General features: G+C 41.8%; 1 protein-coding gene and 1 pseudogene across 2 annotated transcripts in view; one reads left to right on the top strand and one right to left on the bottom strand.

The window, feature by feature from the left end:
* Positions 1–17,389, top strand: part of VPS8 (VPS8 subunit of CORVET complex) — a 259,421-nt gene that overhangs the window by 208,841 nt on the left and 33,191 nt on the right. The window lies entirely within an intron of this gene.
* On the bottom strand, positions 12,136–15,446 carry LOC139440667 (condensin complex subunit 1 pseudogene; annotated as a pseudogene).

Raw genomic sequence — 17,389 nt, forward strand, 5'->3', positions numbered from 1 at the left:
CTTTTTATGTCTCTCATGTAGAGACTTCTGTGTCTCTACAAATCAAAAAAAAAAGGGAACAGAGGACATGGTTTGGTCTTCGTTTCTGCATAGGCAGGATGGATGATCTCGGCAGGCCAGGTGCCTTTTTGTGCCAATGTGGAAAAGCTGGGGTGTGGTTGCCTTTAGACATCTGGAGGCTGCCGATCTGGAAGGAGGCATAGGCATTCTTTGTAGTTCAGAGGAAAGAACTGGTACCTGTGGGTGGCTGCTCTGTAGATAATGTCAGATCAGTATGGGAGTTTTCTAACAGTGGAACGAGTCACCTGTGTGATATGGTACATTACCTATTCCAGTGGTGTTTGATCTGTGGCGGGATGGAGCCCTTATAACTGCTGCAGAGGCTTTCCTGCCATGGCTGAAATGTTGGATTGGTTAATTTGTAAATCCCTTGGAATGTTAAGATTTTATGAATAAAAAAAAATCTTATGAGTCTGCAGTTGCATTAAACTCATTGGTGTGTAGAATGATTTTAGTTAGACCCATACATCCAGCCTGAATTAATAGAGTATGTTGTCTATCAAAGACAAACAAATTTCAACTTAGGTGAGAAGAAACTTTTTTTTTAATTATTTCTGGTGTGAGGGAGGAGCTTTTGCCTTTGGGAGAATGCTCTGACTGTAAGATTTGCAAGGCTATCAAAGGCCAGGTAGACAGGAAACTTCTTTCATAGGGCTGCGGGAACAAGGCTAGGGAGAATCAGAGCTGGGGGCAGGTGAAAGAACTGGACAATTGATTAGGAAATGTCTTTCCCAGAAGGCAGCCAGTTCTGAGAAGGAGCCTTCCAGGAGGGGGTTCTTTACTGTCTCAGACTGAGGGTGGGTCAAAGGCTTGGGGGAGGGAAAGAAGCTTCACTGAAGTTTGGTCAGCAGTTAATAAGCAGTTGGTTCCAATCAATCATTGACAAGCAGTTCAGCTAATCTTTTACAAGTGAAAGAATAGGAATTTGGTTGGCCTGTGTCTGGCTATCAGAGTTGTAAATACCGTGGCCGCAGGAATCTTCTCAGTCTATGGGGAGAAGTGGTTCTTTGCAAAAAGCTGTTGCCCAGAACACGCGATTTTCTCCCTGTAGCCGATTTCTAGGAGCTCAGGGCTCAGGCAGAGTCTAGCAGGCCCATGGCTCTGACTGCTGCTGCTGCGTTCTGTTCTTACTCCTCTCCTTGATGTGACCTGAAGTCCGTGAACTGGGCTTTTCTGAAAACTGCTTATTCTGAAACCTCTACTTAGTCCTCAAGCAGAGGGAGAGAATGTCAGTTGCAGTTACTAAAAGGGACAGCTGTGACCATTTGTTTATGGCACTCCCTCTTCTCACTGATAATTATGCGTATCTTCCAGTCTGAACAGTGAGACTAGCTTAGGATTTCAGAGGATCTCAGAGTTCTTATCCAATGTACAAATCTACTCCTCACCTATTTCTTTTCCATTAAGTGAGTATTTTCTAGTGTAGCATTTTGATTTATGTAATAATGTTTAAAAATTAATACTTTAATTTTTTAGAACAGTTTTAGATCTGCAGAAAAATTAAGCAGAAAGTACAGAGTTCCCTTATACTCCCCCCAACCCCTGTAATTTCCCCTGTTATTAACATCTTGCATTGCTGTGGTACATTTATTATGACTGATGTGAGCCAACATCGGTCCATAGTTTATGTTAGAGTTTATTCTTTGTGTTGTCCATTCTGTGGGTTCTGACAAATGTGTAATGAAATGTATCTAGCATTTACAGAATGGTTTCACTACTCCCAAAATCCCATACTCCCTCCACCTCTAAATCATTCCCTCCTTCTTGCCAAACTTGGCAACTGCTGATCTTTTTACTGTCTCCATAGTTTTGCCTTTTCTAAAAATGTCCTGTAGTTGGAAAGTATAAATAGCCTCTGCAGATTGACTTCTCTTACTTAATAATATCCATTTAAGTTTCCTTCATGTCTTCTTCTGTCTTAGTAGCATTTGTTTTTAGTATTGAATAATATTCTACTGCCCGGATGTACCACAGTATGTTGTTCATCCATTCACCTACTAAAGGACATTTTGGTTGCTTCCAAGTTTTAACAATTGTCGATATAGCTGCAATAAACATTTCCGTGCAGGTGTTTGTATGGACATAGTTTTCTGCCCATTTGGGTAAATACCAAGGAGTGCTACTGCTGGATCTTATGGTAAGAGTAGGTTTAGTTTTGTAAGAAACTGTCAAACTGTCTTCTGAGGTGCCTATACTATTTTGCTTTCCCACAGGCAACAAATGAAAGTTCCTGTTGTTCTACATCCTTGTCAGCATTTGGCATCATCTGCATTTTGTATTTTAGCCATTCTAATGGGTGTATAATGGTGTCCTGTTAATTTTCATTTCCCTAACGACATATGATGTTGAGTGTCTTTTCATGTGCTCATTTGCCATCTGTATATCTTCTTTGATGAGGTTTTTAAGTGTTTTTTGAGAGTTTTTTAGTGGTGCTCTAGGGTTTACAATATTGATCTTAACTTTCTGACTCAGATTCTCATTTAAACTAGCTTAATTCCAATTATGTATAGAAATGTTATTCCTACATAGCACTATCACCTTAACTCCTTTTTGGTATTCTTATACATAATCCACCTGTTACCAATGATTACTTTACCATCTGTAGTCATTTCCTTAGCCCACTAAAACTTTGTTCCTATCTCCTTTGTGCAAATATATTATACATATATTCCATTCCTATGTTATAGGCCAACATTACATATATACATGTTATTTCATATACTTGCCTTTTGAAATAAGTTATGAGAAGAAGGGAGAATGTATATACTATATATTTATATTGTGTATTATAATTACATAATTACTTTTATCATTTTTTTAAAATGTGGATTTGAATTATCTTCTAGAGCCACTTGTGTTCCATTAGTGATTCTATGAACAGTGACTGATGGATTTCCATTAGTATTTCTAGTAAGGTGGATCTGCTAATAACAACTTTTCTTAGTTTTTGTTTATTTAGGAGAGTTTTTATATTTTATATTCATTTTTGGAAGATAGCTTTGCTAGATATAGAATTATTGGTTGGTGGTGTTTTTCTTGGAACACTGAATATATTATCCTACTTCCTCTATTGTTTCTGCTCAGAAATCAACTATTAATCTTATTGGGGTTCCCCTGTAAGTGAATAGTTGTTTTTCTCTTGTCGCTTCCAAGACTTTTGTCTTTGTCTTTGACTTGCAGTATTTTTGCTATGATGTGTTTGTGGCTCTCTCTGCACTTATCCTGGGACTGGGTACAAAGTAAAATGAATAGACACATACTTCTTTTACAAAGGTGGGTATAGGGTAGTTAACAGTCAACAAATTAACACAGTAACAAAAACAATGAGGTTATTTGTGTTGTCTGGTCTGGTGCAGTGGTTGTACCCTGGGGGGCCTGGGGGTAAAAAAGGAAATTACCCTGACATCCCAAAGATCTGCTATCTTAGGTGCAAAAAGACAATAGACAGGATCAGTTAAGGTAAAGATTGATCTTTGTCAGGGAAGAAACCAGCCTAGGACATCATTACCTGCCATGAGCTGCTTTCAGCTAGAAAGTTTTCATTTCAGACCAACCTGTGTGGTTACTTTAGGTCTCTGAGTTTGTAAGGCCACCATGCCGGCCTCCCCTGACCTTGTCAGGTTTAGTACGTGGCCTCTTTTTCATCCACATATTCGCACATGCTATTGATCCCATCCTGTGTAAATAGTATTGATTTCTAGAGCCAAGTACAGGGCATTTCTTATATTGTTTTCAGTTATAACTAGGGAACCACATTTTTCATCACATTGGCCTCTTATCGTTATTTAAGTCACTGATAAAATGTTTGTATAAAACAAAGCCAAGGACAGAGCCCTGCAGCTCATCACCAGAGACCTAGGTAGCATTATTTATTATGGCAATTGAGAGTTAATGGGTGTGATTTTCTGCTTTATAATATGACACTCCTTCATGAGCAGAATCAGATCTTATGAGTCTCTCGCAGTGAGACTGTATATAAGAGCATGTCAGAGCCAGCGACTGTTCTTTAATCCATCTCTGCTCTCTCAGTATATGGAAGTGAACTCCCGTATCAAAACAATTAATGCCATCATACCTACCATCTCCTTGGAATTTGGGACCCTACTGCAGTTTAGAGCATTTATCAGGTTACAAATAAGCCTCCCCCACTCCCCTAACCGTGTTTCCTGATGAAGCTTTTTATAGTATATGACAGGGATCTTTTTTCTCTTCAGTATATGTGATAGATTAGCTAACAGCCTATTATTTTTCATGAAAACAACTCAGTAGGCCATTCTTAATTGCCCCTTGCTGAATTATCACCTATTTTAAAGGTCACTGAATCCAAACAGCAGAGCTTTGCAGAGTTTGAGCTGCTCTAATGCAAGTGTTGTTCTTGAGCGGCTGGTGTATGCTTACTGCGGAGTATAGACTTCTGTCTGGACCACTGTCCCAGACCAGTTAATGTGCCATCCCTGAAAGCTGCTCACACTCCTTTCATTTAGTATTAGAACACGGGATCGAGTAGGTTCAAGAAACACTGAGAAGTCTTTGGTTAAAGCCAAAGGAGATGAAGAGAAGAGGAAGAGGAAGAGGGGCTGTCTGTTCTGTCTGACAGAAGTCATTGGCTTGGGGCTCTGTGTTTTGTTGTTTTCTCCACATGTGCTGGGAGCATTCTCTTTGTGATGGACATCAGTTCTTCTATCACGACAGGAATAAGTTTCAGCTCCCTCTTTTGTGGTGAAATACCTACTAGTGATGGATAATATTCCAGATACAGCATATCCTTACAGGAGAGACCCCACTCCACATAGTTGTCACTTTTTTAAGTCAGTTAAGGATACCTTTCTAGTGGTCCTAGATGGGGCAGTCCCTATCTGTCCATGGCAACTTCGCAGCAACATATAAGAGAAAATGAAATTATATAGAAATTTCTTCACAATCTTCAGAAGGAAGAAGTTATCTAATTCTAATGACCTTTCTCTGTGTTTCACTGTTAGCTTGAGGTCTTCTTCCTTAATGCCAATCATCTCGTTCTTACACTTCCCACTCACTTCAGTAGTGTTGGCCTTCCCCAACCAGTACGTTCCTCCCTATTCAAGATGTCTCATCACTGAGCGCCTCTATCTTCTGGAACTTCACTCTCTCCTCCTTAGAAAACTTCAGTGGCTCCCTGTTGCTAACGGAGGTAAGTCTGAGATGGTTTTGATTGACAGTCTAGGCTTTTGATGCATCACCAGCTCACATTTCATTCTCATCTTCTCTTCATTTCCTTCTTCCGTAACCAAAGGAAATTTCTTATTGTTTCGTAAATATAACCAATTCTATGTCCATACAGTTTTGCTCTTCCCATTCTTTATCATAATCTAGTATGTACTTCCTCCCCATCCCCTCATAAGTGATGCCTTGTTTTTAGCCTCCAGTTCAAATTCTGCTTCATTCATTCAAAAAATATTTACTGGCACCTACTGTGCATCAGGCCCAGCTCTAAGTGCAGGGGTCCCGCAGGGGACAAAACCAAGTCCCTGCCCGCCGAGCTCGCATTCTGGTGGCAGAGAGGAAATGGTGAACAAATAAAGATACGGTATAGCAGGTGTTGATATGGCTATGGAGAAAAAGCATGATGAGGGACATAAAAAGAAGTGTGCTGTTTTATACCTAGTTGTCACGGTAACGTTTTTGAGAATTGAGAATATGGAAGAGGTAAGAAAGTTGGAGGTTTGAAAAGAAGAGGTGAAATAGACATCTAGCGTAGTGACAGACTAAGGAAATTTGGGGGTCATTCACAGCTCATAATCATAAATCTAAATATCTTTGAGCTGGTCACCTCTTCCTCTGAATTCTTGTAGCAGTTATTACCCATAGTTCGTTTGGCATTTGGCATACACTACCTTCTATTATTCCTTTTGGAATCTGGCCTAACTTTCAACTTTTTATTTGTTGTTCTTTTTAAATGTGTCATACCCCACCTGGCTTCTTAGCTGCTTTGTGCTAACTTGCAATATAGACACAACAGAAAAAGGACAAAAAATAAATCATTGGAGTGTCAGGGAAAAAAATGAAAATATAGCTGAGTAGAATTCAATCATAGCTTAAAAGCACTTTGGGAGGAGGAATCTTGAAGGAGAATGTTTTTTCATCTCCACTATCTAAAACAGGACAGTTTGTTGAAATTGGATAATATATAAATCATTACTGTAACAATTAGAGTGAAACCCCATGTTTACACTGCCTAATTTTTATCCCACACATTCACCTTGATCCCCAGAAAAAGAGAAAAACTTTATAAGGATTTTCCCCCTTGAAAAGTTTTATTAATTATCATATTGGTAAATGTCCATGAAGATATAATCATCCATGATGATTATATTTGACTTGTTTCTAACAAGTCATAAGTGATCATTCTTATTGTTTTTCTGTGTCATGGATATTGGGGTGCCCTCTTCTCCCATCTTTCAGGAGAATGAGAAACACTCATTTCCTCAGTTGCTAATGATAGCTTTCAGCTCACCCTTCTCCAGAGATGGTCCTCAGCTAAAGACGTCTATCTTGCCAACAGCAACAGCCTCTTCCTGAGAGCAGCATGCATCTAGGGACTAGACACTGAAGGGTTATAAAGGCCAGAGCACCTTGTCTTAATGAAGGACAATTTTTTAAGGCCAGTTTTAGCCCCAGAGCTCTCTCTGGGATCACCTGAGTGCTTCATTGTGATTGCAGCACAGTTTAACTTCTCCCTTTGCCCAGTTCTGCTTCCTTTACCTCCCCATAGATTTCCGCCCAAACATCCCCCAGGGACTTCTGGCACACGGGTCTCTATCTCAGAATCTTTTTCCAGGGAAGCCGATCAGTAACATTGGTTGAATATAAGGCCTTACTTATTATAGTTTATTTATGTTGTATATAATGTCTTTTTGCCTTCTGGCTGCTTTCAATTTTTTCTCTTTATTTTGATTTTTAGCAATAGTATGCCTAGGTGTGGTTTGCTTTGTGTTTATTTTTCATAGACTTCATTAAGCTTCTTAGATCTGTATGTTTATGATGTTCATCAAATTGGGAAAACTTTTGTCCATTATTTGTTGAAATATATTTTGTTCCAATCTCTCTCCCTTTGGGCCTCTAATTACATGTGTACTAGACAGTTTAATATTGTTTCATAGGTTTCTGAGGCCTTTTTCATTATTTTTACCTTATTTTCTCTCTGTCCTTCTAACTGAATAGTTTCTGTTGTCCTCTCTTCAAATCCACTGATCCTTTCTTCTGTGGTATAAATCTGCTATTGAGATCATCTAGTGAATTTTTTATAGCAGGAGTACTTGTCAGTTTTGCAATTTGCATTCAGTTATTTTTGTCTTCCTTCTTCTTAGGGTTAATTTGCTTTTCTTTTTCTAGCTTCTTAAGGTGGAAACTTAGATCACTAATGTTAAGCCTTTCTTCTTACCTAACATAAAAATTGAAAGCTGTAAACTTCTATCTAAGCACTACTTTAGCTGCATCCCCCAAATTTTGATAATGTTGTATTTTCATTGTCATTCATCTTGAAATATTTTCTAATTTACCTTGTGATTTCTTTCACTTATTGGTTATTTAGAAGTATATTATTTTAATTTCCAAATATTTGGGGTTTCTCTAAATATCTTATTGTTATGGATTTCTAATTTAATTCTCTTGTGGTCAGAAAACACAAAAGGCATTTTATGGGCAAGGATACAGTTTATCTAAATAAACATTATTTGTACACTTGAAAAATATGTCCTCCAGGGAGGGGGGCTTTCGGGTGGAAGGATCACACAATAAAGAAAAACAGAGGAAGAGCTCATGGGCACAGACAACAGCGTGGTGATTGCGGGGCAGAGGTAGAGGTGGAAGAGGGCATAGGAGGAAAATGGTAATGGAAAAATGCAATAATAAAATAAATAAAAATCCATAAACTTCAGTTCCATTTTTGCACCCCAAAAATGTATAATGCAAAGTTGTTGGGTATATTTTCTACAAATGTCAGTTAAGTGAAGGCAGTTGTCAGTGCAGATGTTCTGTGTGCTTACTGATTGTTTTTTCTCATTATGTTACTAACTGCTGAAAGAGAGTGTTAAAAATCCCCAGCTATGATTGTTGATTTGTCTGTCTCCTAATTAGTTCAGTTATTCCTTGGTGCATTTGAAGTTCTACCACTAGGCGCATATACATTTATTGTTATATGTAGATTGCTGGTATATTAATCCTTTTATTATTGTGAAATGTTCCTCTTAATCTCTAGTAATACTCCTTGTCTCAAAGTATATTATCTATTTACATAGCCTTTCAAGCGTTCTTATGATTAGTGTTTTCATCATATGTTTTTTCGTCCTTTGGCTGTCAGATTAGTTTTGTCTTTGTACTTAAAGTGCATCACTTGGAAACAATGTATAATTTGAGTCTTGCTTTTTATGCCAGTCTGACAATCTTTGCCTTTAAACTGAAGAGTTTCAGATGTAATGATTAGATTTGTCTTTTACTTTTTTTAATTTATCTGTATTTTGCTCCTCTATTCCTTCTTTAAAGTAATTTGAATACTTTTTAGTATTTATTTTGATTTTTCTATTGCTTTTTTTAAATTGCTTTTTTAGTGTATCTCTTTGCTTTATTTTTTTAGTGGTAGCTCTAGGGATTATAGAATTTATCTTTACCTTATTTCAATCTGATATAATATTTTACTACGTAACATAACCATAGGATCTTTGTAATGCTATAGGTTCAGTTACTAACCTTCCATTATTTAGTTATTTTTGTAATTTCCATTTCTTTACTGTGGTACGTTCATGTATTCAATTGTTAGGCCCATCCTTTCCTTTAAATCCTTAAAACATGTTTATAAAATAGATGTTTTAAATGTCTGGTCTGCTAAGCCAGTATCTCTGTCATCTCTGAGTTTGTTTCTATCAAATGCTTCCCTGGTCAGAAGTCATATTCTCCTGCTGTATATATCCGAAAACTTTGACTGTATGCTGGGCATTGTGGATGCATGTTGCTGTGCATTGAATTTTATTGTCTTTCTTTAGAGACTTTTCAGTTTTGATTCTGGCTGGCTAATAATTTACTGCTAATGAAACTACATATTTTTGAGGCTTACTTTTAAACTTTGTTTGGACAGATCTAGAATATCCCTCTCCTAATGCATTGCTTTCTGATGGTCTCATTGGATACCCAGGGTGTTTATCAAGGTCTTTTCACGCGAGCTGGTTAGTATTCCCATGCTTGCCAGCACTCTCAGAGCTCCCCTGTAACTGTTCCTGCCAGGCCTCCCGAGTGTTGCCTGCATATGTGCAAAAACTTAAGGGGACTCCTGTGTAGATTTCTAAAGCTCCTTCTCAACTCAGCTTTCTCCTGTTCAAATTCTCCCTTCGTCCAACCCAAACTCCTATCTCTAGTTCCATGTACCCAGGCTCCCCCTCCCTGGGCCGCAGTCCAGAACGTGTCTCCAGATGGACTTCTAGGGAAATCACCGACTCGCTCCATGTTTCCCTTCTGCCCTGCCTTCTGTCCAGTGTTTGAAAACTGCTCTATGTATTTTGGCTTATTTTATGTTTGTTTATGGTGGATGAACTAGTCTAGTCCAGTACCATTACTTTATAATGGCAAAATCTGAAGTGTCTAACTTACTTTTAGATATAGTAAACAATAGCTTAATATATTAACTTCACTCATTTTCCATCTTCTCACTTCACCTCTCACCCTCCACCCCCACCCCAACAACCAGGCACTACAGAAGAAAGCTTTTGTCACTTTCAGATAGCAAATTGGCCTCTAAAACAACTACAGTACAACTACAATGCTTGAGTACCCTTCTTCCTTTGGTTTGTAATTTCATTGTTAACTTAAATTGGATTTTGCTGATGTCAGGGTTAAACTTGCTTTTCCAGGTGATCTATGTCCCTCTTGTTATCAGGTAATCATTTTTAGGTCTATCTAGTTAAGGCGGGCAGGAATGTCAGAACCGAAAACGTTTCAGCAATCACGGCTCTGATAAAAATCATTAATGACCGTGCCCCTCAAGGGAGCTCTTTGTCTAATTGCTACCCCACAGCAGCATCCATCAGGACAATTGTTTGACTTCTTTCTTGTAGGCAACAATCAGATAATCAAAGAGTAGCAAGCAAGCCTTAATTATATATATGAAATGAATGTTTTCCCTGGTTTGATTTTTTTTTTTTTTAAATAAAGCCAGTGGTAAGGAAGGGGGGGTTTCTGACTAGCAATAGAAAAATGCTACCCCACTAAGAAGCTTTTTTGGTAACTCTACTTCCCATAAAAATAAATGTCTCTGAATTTTTTTAGATCTTCCTTTCCTGACAAAAAGCAAAAGCAAAAGTGGAGTGACCACAATATACAATATATCAGGAAAACCCAGGTTTGCATAGGACAGTGCTGTCACGAAGGAAAAAAGTTGGCGGTCACAACTTAGTTGTCATCCATCTCACCCCGTGGTACTGTCGCTTTTCATTTTTGTTCATAATGGTCCCAGTCCCTGTCCTAGCATCTCCGGATATGCTGACTCCAGGTAACGCCACCCTCACATTAGGAGTGCCACAGCCCAGCAATTACTTTTTAATCTGCGGGAGAGGCGGAGCTTGCCATGCCTGCGAGACAGTTTAAGATGACCAAGCCTTTGTAATAATATTCCCTGTCTAGATGATAAGCAGGTTTTAATTAATTTGACCAAGGAACTACATTAGTTATTTAACTTCAAACTACATTCTGCAGTTTCCTGATCAGTTTTTTAAAAATCCATTTTTTAGGCATAATGAGATCATCCGTTTTTGCTACCACAAACTTCCCCAGGTTGTTGCTTTTCTTCCTTTTTATTTTTTTAATTGATTTGAGAGGAGAGAGGAAGGGCAAGAGGGAGACAGAAAGAGAGAGAGAAGAAAACACCAATTTGTTGTTCCACTTATATATGCATTTATTGGTCCATTCTTTGTACATGCCCTGACTGGAGATCAAACCCACACCATTGGCATATTGGGACGATGCTCTAACCAACTGAGTACCTGTCCAGGGCGGTGGTTGCCTTTCTAAATAAAACAGGCAAGAAGCAGCCAGGTATGGACAGGCAGAGTATAAAGGTATCAGAGACTTTAAACCAATTTGGGGACGTGTGTGTGTGTTTGCGTGTGTGTATATGAGAGAGAGAGGGAGCAAAATGGGTGAACAAATCAAACAAGAAAAAGCACTGTTTCTTTGTATCATAGTAATACAGCATTATGTGGCACTAACCTTATATATGGCCCCACCAAGGATCCGTGTAGGCAGATGCACTCATTCTCCCAGCACACTGGGCAGCTCAGATGGTCCATGGGAAGCCCGAATTATCTTGTGCGCCCACACTCATAGCACCTTATGTCTGTCACAGACGTGGTCGAGTGGACTTAGGATCAGACCTATTATCAGGAGCCACCCTGTTTCTTACAAACTGTAAGAATCTCATGTCTGAATCTCATGTAAATTAGAGACTATAATATCTGCCTCTTTGGGCTAATGTACTCATTAAATACAAAAGTGGCTAGAATAACGCGAGAGATGAAATAGACAACAGGAAACGTGTGTTCCCTCCATTTGCCTCTGCTCCCCCTCACAGAGCCTTCTGCGGCAGGCTGTGCAGAGATTCTCTTTTTGAGATGAAATGTCTGACACCCGTGTATCCACACAACATAACTAGCGTCACTAGTCAGTGTCAGGGCCAAATTCAGAGTTTTTTCTGTGGCAGCAGAGACAATATTCATAAGCACCTAGTGTGCGCACAAAACTGCCTTCTGATTGTGTGTGAGGTCGCTCACTGCAGAACTTAGTTTATTTCTTTGTTTTTTAAAGAAAAATGTCTTAAAGTATATCAAAACATTTACTCATTAGAAAACAAGGAGACTGGCACACATATTCTAGTGAGAGCAGCTCAGCTCAGCTCAGTTCAGCTGATTTAGGAGAAATGCCTCACATTATAAAGGTGATTTATGTATTAAAAATCCAAGGAGACAGGCAAACAAGTATTTTACTAGGGGAATGGAATTCAAGGTCACCCCACAAGATACCCTGCACAGCAGGGATGGGAACAGGCAAGCCGACCTCCTAGAACCTGTGCCTGCAAGAAGACCCCCAGCGGATGGGGGTGGTTTTCTTTCATGTCTCATCTTTCATCGTCCCTGCTGAAAGCTCTTCCTCACTGGCTCATCACTGGAGAAGACAATTCTGGGTTTCTTTTTCCTAACTCGCCAGTAGGTGTTTGGATGCTGACAGGCAGTGCGGCAGGGCTTAGGTGTGGCAGAGCCATTGTCTGAGGCTGCAGAAGCCAGATGCTGGTGCCTAGAGATGAAGGACTTTTTCTTGGCTGGTGGGGTTTTCTGGCTATCCCCTTGACCAATCTCAGGTTCCTCTGCTGCATCCAGCCCTTTTGTGTGACAGACTTGAAGCTTCTACTCAACTTCATCTATCATAGCCTTGCCCTCAGGCTTGGCTCCTCACCACAGCTTACCCATGACTGACCAAAAAGCACTGAAGATGAGCCCATCTTCAGTTAAACTCATTTGACAGTTTGTCTCTAAAGCATTCAGAAGTGCCCAGCGTCTTGCAGAGGCCTCGCTCTGTGAGGGGCAGCCGTTACACACAGTAGGTCGGGTCCCGGGACTGCTGCTCAGTTCGGGCTGAGCCAAAGCCCGGCACAGCTCCTCCCCCAGGCTCTCAGTCTGCTAGTCCTTGGTGATGTTGGAGAGCAGCTGCTTCCTGATGGTGTGAAAAGACTCTTCCTCTACCCCTCCCTCAGGGGCTGACAGGCAGCCGATGACATCTGGAAAGACGTTATAGATTGCGTTGCCTGTGGGAAAGCTCACTGAAGAAGTTCTTGGCCCAGGCAGCCATCCGAGGCCCAGGGTCAGTGAGCAGCACAGCCATCCCGCTAACCTGTCCTGTCACCTTCTCCACATCCTTTAGGATCAGATAGGTCATCACCAGCCCTGCTGTTTTCTGCTCTTGCCGAGCTGGGTACCCGAGGTGAGTGCACAGATGAGGTCCAGGGTTCCACCAGGTTGGGGAAGCGTATGGCCAGATCCCCCATAGCAATCATGAGCAGAGAATGGGGAGTGAGGACTTTTCTAGCATGGTGAGCAGAGGACAAAGCTGGGATTCACAGAAAGTGGCACTGATCGTGCAGAACTCGCCAAGGGTAAGCAATGCAGCTGCACAGAGCTCTGCGTTGCTGTAAGGCCGGGGTTGTTGCAGACTTGAAGCAGAAGTGGAACCAAGGCAGCCAATATCTGTTTGCCACCTAACAGTTCCATCTCTGATGCTGCAGATTAGTTCTGTCTGTGTCATCAGCAGGGGCCCTGACCAGCCCCATCTCCTCCTCCATGGTGGTCTCAGTGCTTGCATTCTTCCCTGTTGGCTCTTTAATTTTGTGCTCCTGTTCTTCCCGAAGAACTCAGTGTTGACAAAGCTTTCCACTCACTGCCCATTCCAAATGCACCAGCTGCTGCAGGGCCACGTCCTCAGCCAGGGACAGCAGGTTCATCGACAGGGAATTGGAGAGCACGGGTGTCTCCTTCAGGTCATGCTGGGGTGTCCTCTTCTCCACTAGCTTCTCTTGCTTCACACACCCCTGCAATATCTGGGCACAGATCACCTCAGGGCCTTCTGCCAGCTGGTAAATGAGGGTCACAGCCACCTCTGTGAAGGGGATCCAGAGTGGATCTGGGTGGACAAAGCCTCTTGTGACCATCTCCTGTAGTCGCTCAATTAACCTGTGCTCCTGAGGCAGCTGGAAAGGAGGGTGACGCTTGCGCAGAGAAGGCTTTCTCCTATCACAGATGTTGGCAATGGCATGGCACACTTGTTGGGCCAGCCTGTAGTCCTGTGGAAGCTTTGCATGCAGCCCTGTGCCCACCAGAGTGTCTTTCTTCCCATGACTTCCTGTTTTCCTTGTGCCGTCATTCCAGGAAGCATGACAGAGGAACAACACTCCAGAGGGGAGCAGGGGACCTTATCAGTTGCCCGTTCCCAAAGCAGCCAGGTCACTGCTGGTTTCAATTCATCCTTCTGCACAAACTCACAGAGAATTTCTTCAAGACACTGAATGATCCCAAAGGAGGCACCCACTAACAGCAAAGAGAGAATCAAAGCCTGGGCCTTGGCTCTGGCAGAGGCCACTTGGAGTTGAGGTAATGTGGGCAGTATGCATTGAGCCCAGCTTCCTGGACACCAGGCTCCTTAGACCAATGAGAGGCAGCATGTGGCATACCCCAAACAGAGCCTGAGGTACCCCAAATTGGAATGCCATCACAAAGAATTCCATCACCTTCTGTACCACTGTGGTTGTATTTTCACGCATCATTTTGCTGATGACGCCCAAGGCCTCTGTAATCTCCAGAGAGAAGCTGTAGGTGTCCTGCAGACACTGTACCAGCATCTCTTACTTCACCAGTTCGTCATTTCCCCTGAGTTTTCAGGCTCTGACATATTGGGCTTGTCTTCACAGTCAGTCTGTCCTGAGCCCATGTCCCTGAAGACCCCTGGGGAGTCTTCGCCTGTGTGGAAGCTGGACCTTTGAAGATAGTTCCTTACAGATTTGGGAACCTGATCTCCTCTGCCTCCTCTGGGTCCATGTGACTGAAGGGTTCAGATTCCCTGGAGGTGGCCTAGGGCTTCTTGAATAAGAATGATGACCTGCTTGTAGCTAGCTTTGGCAAGCCAGTGATGATGGCTACGATGAACTCCTTTAACTTGACCTTATCTGGGAAGCACTTTATCTGCCCTTCCATTCTAAATGATAGATAGCTTTACTGGGTAGAGCAATCTTGGATGTGGGTGTTTGCCTTTCATGACTTCAAATACTTCTTTCCAGCACCTTCTTACCTGTAAGGTTTCTTTTGAGAGATCAGCTGATAGCCTCATGGGAACTCCTTTGTAGGTAACTGTCTCCTTTTCTCTTGCTGCTTTGAAGATTCTCTTTTTATCATTAATCTTGTGTAACTTAATTATGATGTGTCTTGGTGTGTTTCTTCTTGGATCCAACTTCTTTGGGACTCTGAGCATCCTGGCCTATATATTAGTTCCTTCGCCAGATTGGGGAAGTTCTCCTTCATTATTTTTTCAAATAAGTTTTCAATTTCTTGCTCTTCCTCTTCTTCTGGCACCCCTATTATTCAGATGTTGGAACATTTAAAGTTACCCCAGAGGTTCCTAAGCCTCCCCTCATTTTTTTGAATTCTTGTTTTTTCATTCTGTTCTGGCTGAATGTTGATTTCTAACTTTTGTTCCAAACCGTTTATTTGAGTCCCAGGTTCCTTCCCTTCACTGTTGGTTCCCTGTAGATTTTCCTGTATTTCACTCTTCATAGCCTTCATTTCTTCCTTAATTTTGCGACCAAACTCAGTCATTTCTGTGAGCATCCTGATTACCAGTGTTTTAAACTCTGCATCTGATAGGTTGTCTATCTCCTCATCACTTAGTTCTTTTTCTGGAGTTTTAATCTGTTCTTTCATTTGGGCCATATTTCTTTGTCTTGGTACAGCTGTTACATTGTAAGGGGTGGAGCCTTAGCTATTCACCAGGGCAGGGCAACCCACTGTGCTGCCCTGTGGCTCTGTCTGTCGGGGAAGGGTCAGAGAGGGAACAATGCCACTTGCTAGCTTGTTTGGCTCTCACCCCACTTTCTTTCACTTCCCTCACTTTCCATTAGCGGATTGTGCCTTTTCAGGTGCTGCTTCCTGGGTGGGTGGGTTTGTGTATGTTCTAGGACCCTGTGGGTCTCTCGAATGGACTCTCCTGTGAGGCTGGGAGTTTCTCCTGCACAGCAGCCCCCACAGTTTTTTATAGTGAGAGGTTTTCAGGCTTTAGATTCCTGCACCAGAACGCTGGGTTGCACGGTTTGTCTTGCTCCCCAGTTGTTCCTCCTGGCTTATCCCATCCTCCAGGTGCTGCCTCATCTGCCTGGTCCTCTGCCTTGCCATGTGTCCTCTCTGCCCTGGCTGCCCGTCTCCTCTCCTTTTACCAATCGGGATGAATGTTTCTTCTTTTACTCCTTGGTTGTCAGACTTCCATCCAGTTTGATTTTCTGGCAGTTATGGTTGTTTTTGTTTTTAAATTGGTTTTTATCCTTTTGATTGTAGAAGGAAGTGAAGATGGAGGTACCTATGCCTCCATCTTGGCTGTAACTCTGGGTTCCTCAGCATATTTCTTAACATCATTGGCTCTCACTGGGCTTCTTCAGCACAGGCTTCTGAAGTTCATTTTTAAGCAGGATACTAATAGCTGTAGCTCATTTTCATCAGCTGCTCCGTCTCTTCTGGGTCTTTTATTGAGGCTTCACAAGCCCAATGAGATGGGCTCCCTCAGTGTAAAAAGCTTCTGCTTTTAACTAGAAAGCAGAATCGCAAGGATCCCCAGAAGGGAGTCGGGCCATCAGTGTTTCAAGTGCATGGCATAAGGACTTTGACCCCTAGCTACGCCTAGTTTCCTCCTGACACGGCCTGTCATGTCCCTTGAAAGTGACTTTCTGTCAGCCTTCTTCCAGACTGATACCAAGAGCATGGCAAGTGAAAGAAACCTCTGGAAGTGGACTGCCCAAATTCAGATCTCAGGATCTAGGACCTTAGTTTCTCCAACTGTAAAGTAAGGCGAACAGAAGCACTGACGTCCTAGCATTTTTGCGACGACTAAATGCGGTAACGCGTGTGCAGCGCCGCAACAGCAGCTCGCACGGAGTGATTCCTTGCTCAGTGACTGTTAGCTGCTGCGATGGTGGTGGTCACTCCTCCTCGTGTCTTACAAAACCAGCATTTTCTTCCTACTTCTGTGAAAAGTCACTGTGTTATTTCTTTTTAATTGTAGTATTAAAGGTCTGGCCTTTCACCCTCTCCAACTTCAAGCCCTCTCTTCCTTTAGAGCTGGTCACTCTGGAGCAATGATTACTACCCTAAGTGAAATCTCAAGAGATGTTTTTATTATTTCATTACTTACTTCATTATTAGCTGTAACCTACTGACAGTTTTGACGTCTTGGGCAATGAGGGTGTGTGAAAAGTCAGGTTCTGTCTGAGAGCAGACTGTGTTGTGGATGGGAATTTTAGGAAAGGTGTTTTCTGTTCGCAGCAGGGAGAGTGTGGCTTCACTCTTATCTCTGAAGCCACAGTTTCACTTTAGGGAAAAGCATTAACTATTAAGGACCTCTAGTTTGAAATAGCTTGGGTTAAGGTGGCAAAAGTCTTGACTGAGGCCTATAATGGATGCAGAGAAAGATTTGAAAGTGAGGCCAGTGGTGAGCAGGGGGAAAAGTGGGAAAATTGTTCTCATTCTACTCATACTACTTACTCCGCCTCTACCCCGTCTACCAG

The sequence above is a fragment of the Desmodus rotundus genome, chromosome 2 (assembly GCF_022682495.2).
Source record: "Desmodus rotundus isolate HL8 chromosome 2, HLdesRot8A.1, whole genome shotgun sequence".
Taxonomy (NCBI): Eukaryota; Metazoa; Chordata; class Mammalia; order Chiroptera; family Phyllostomidae; genus Desmodus; species Desmodus rotundus.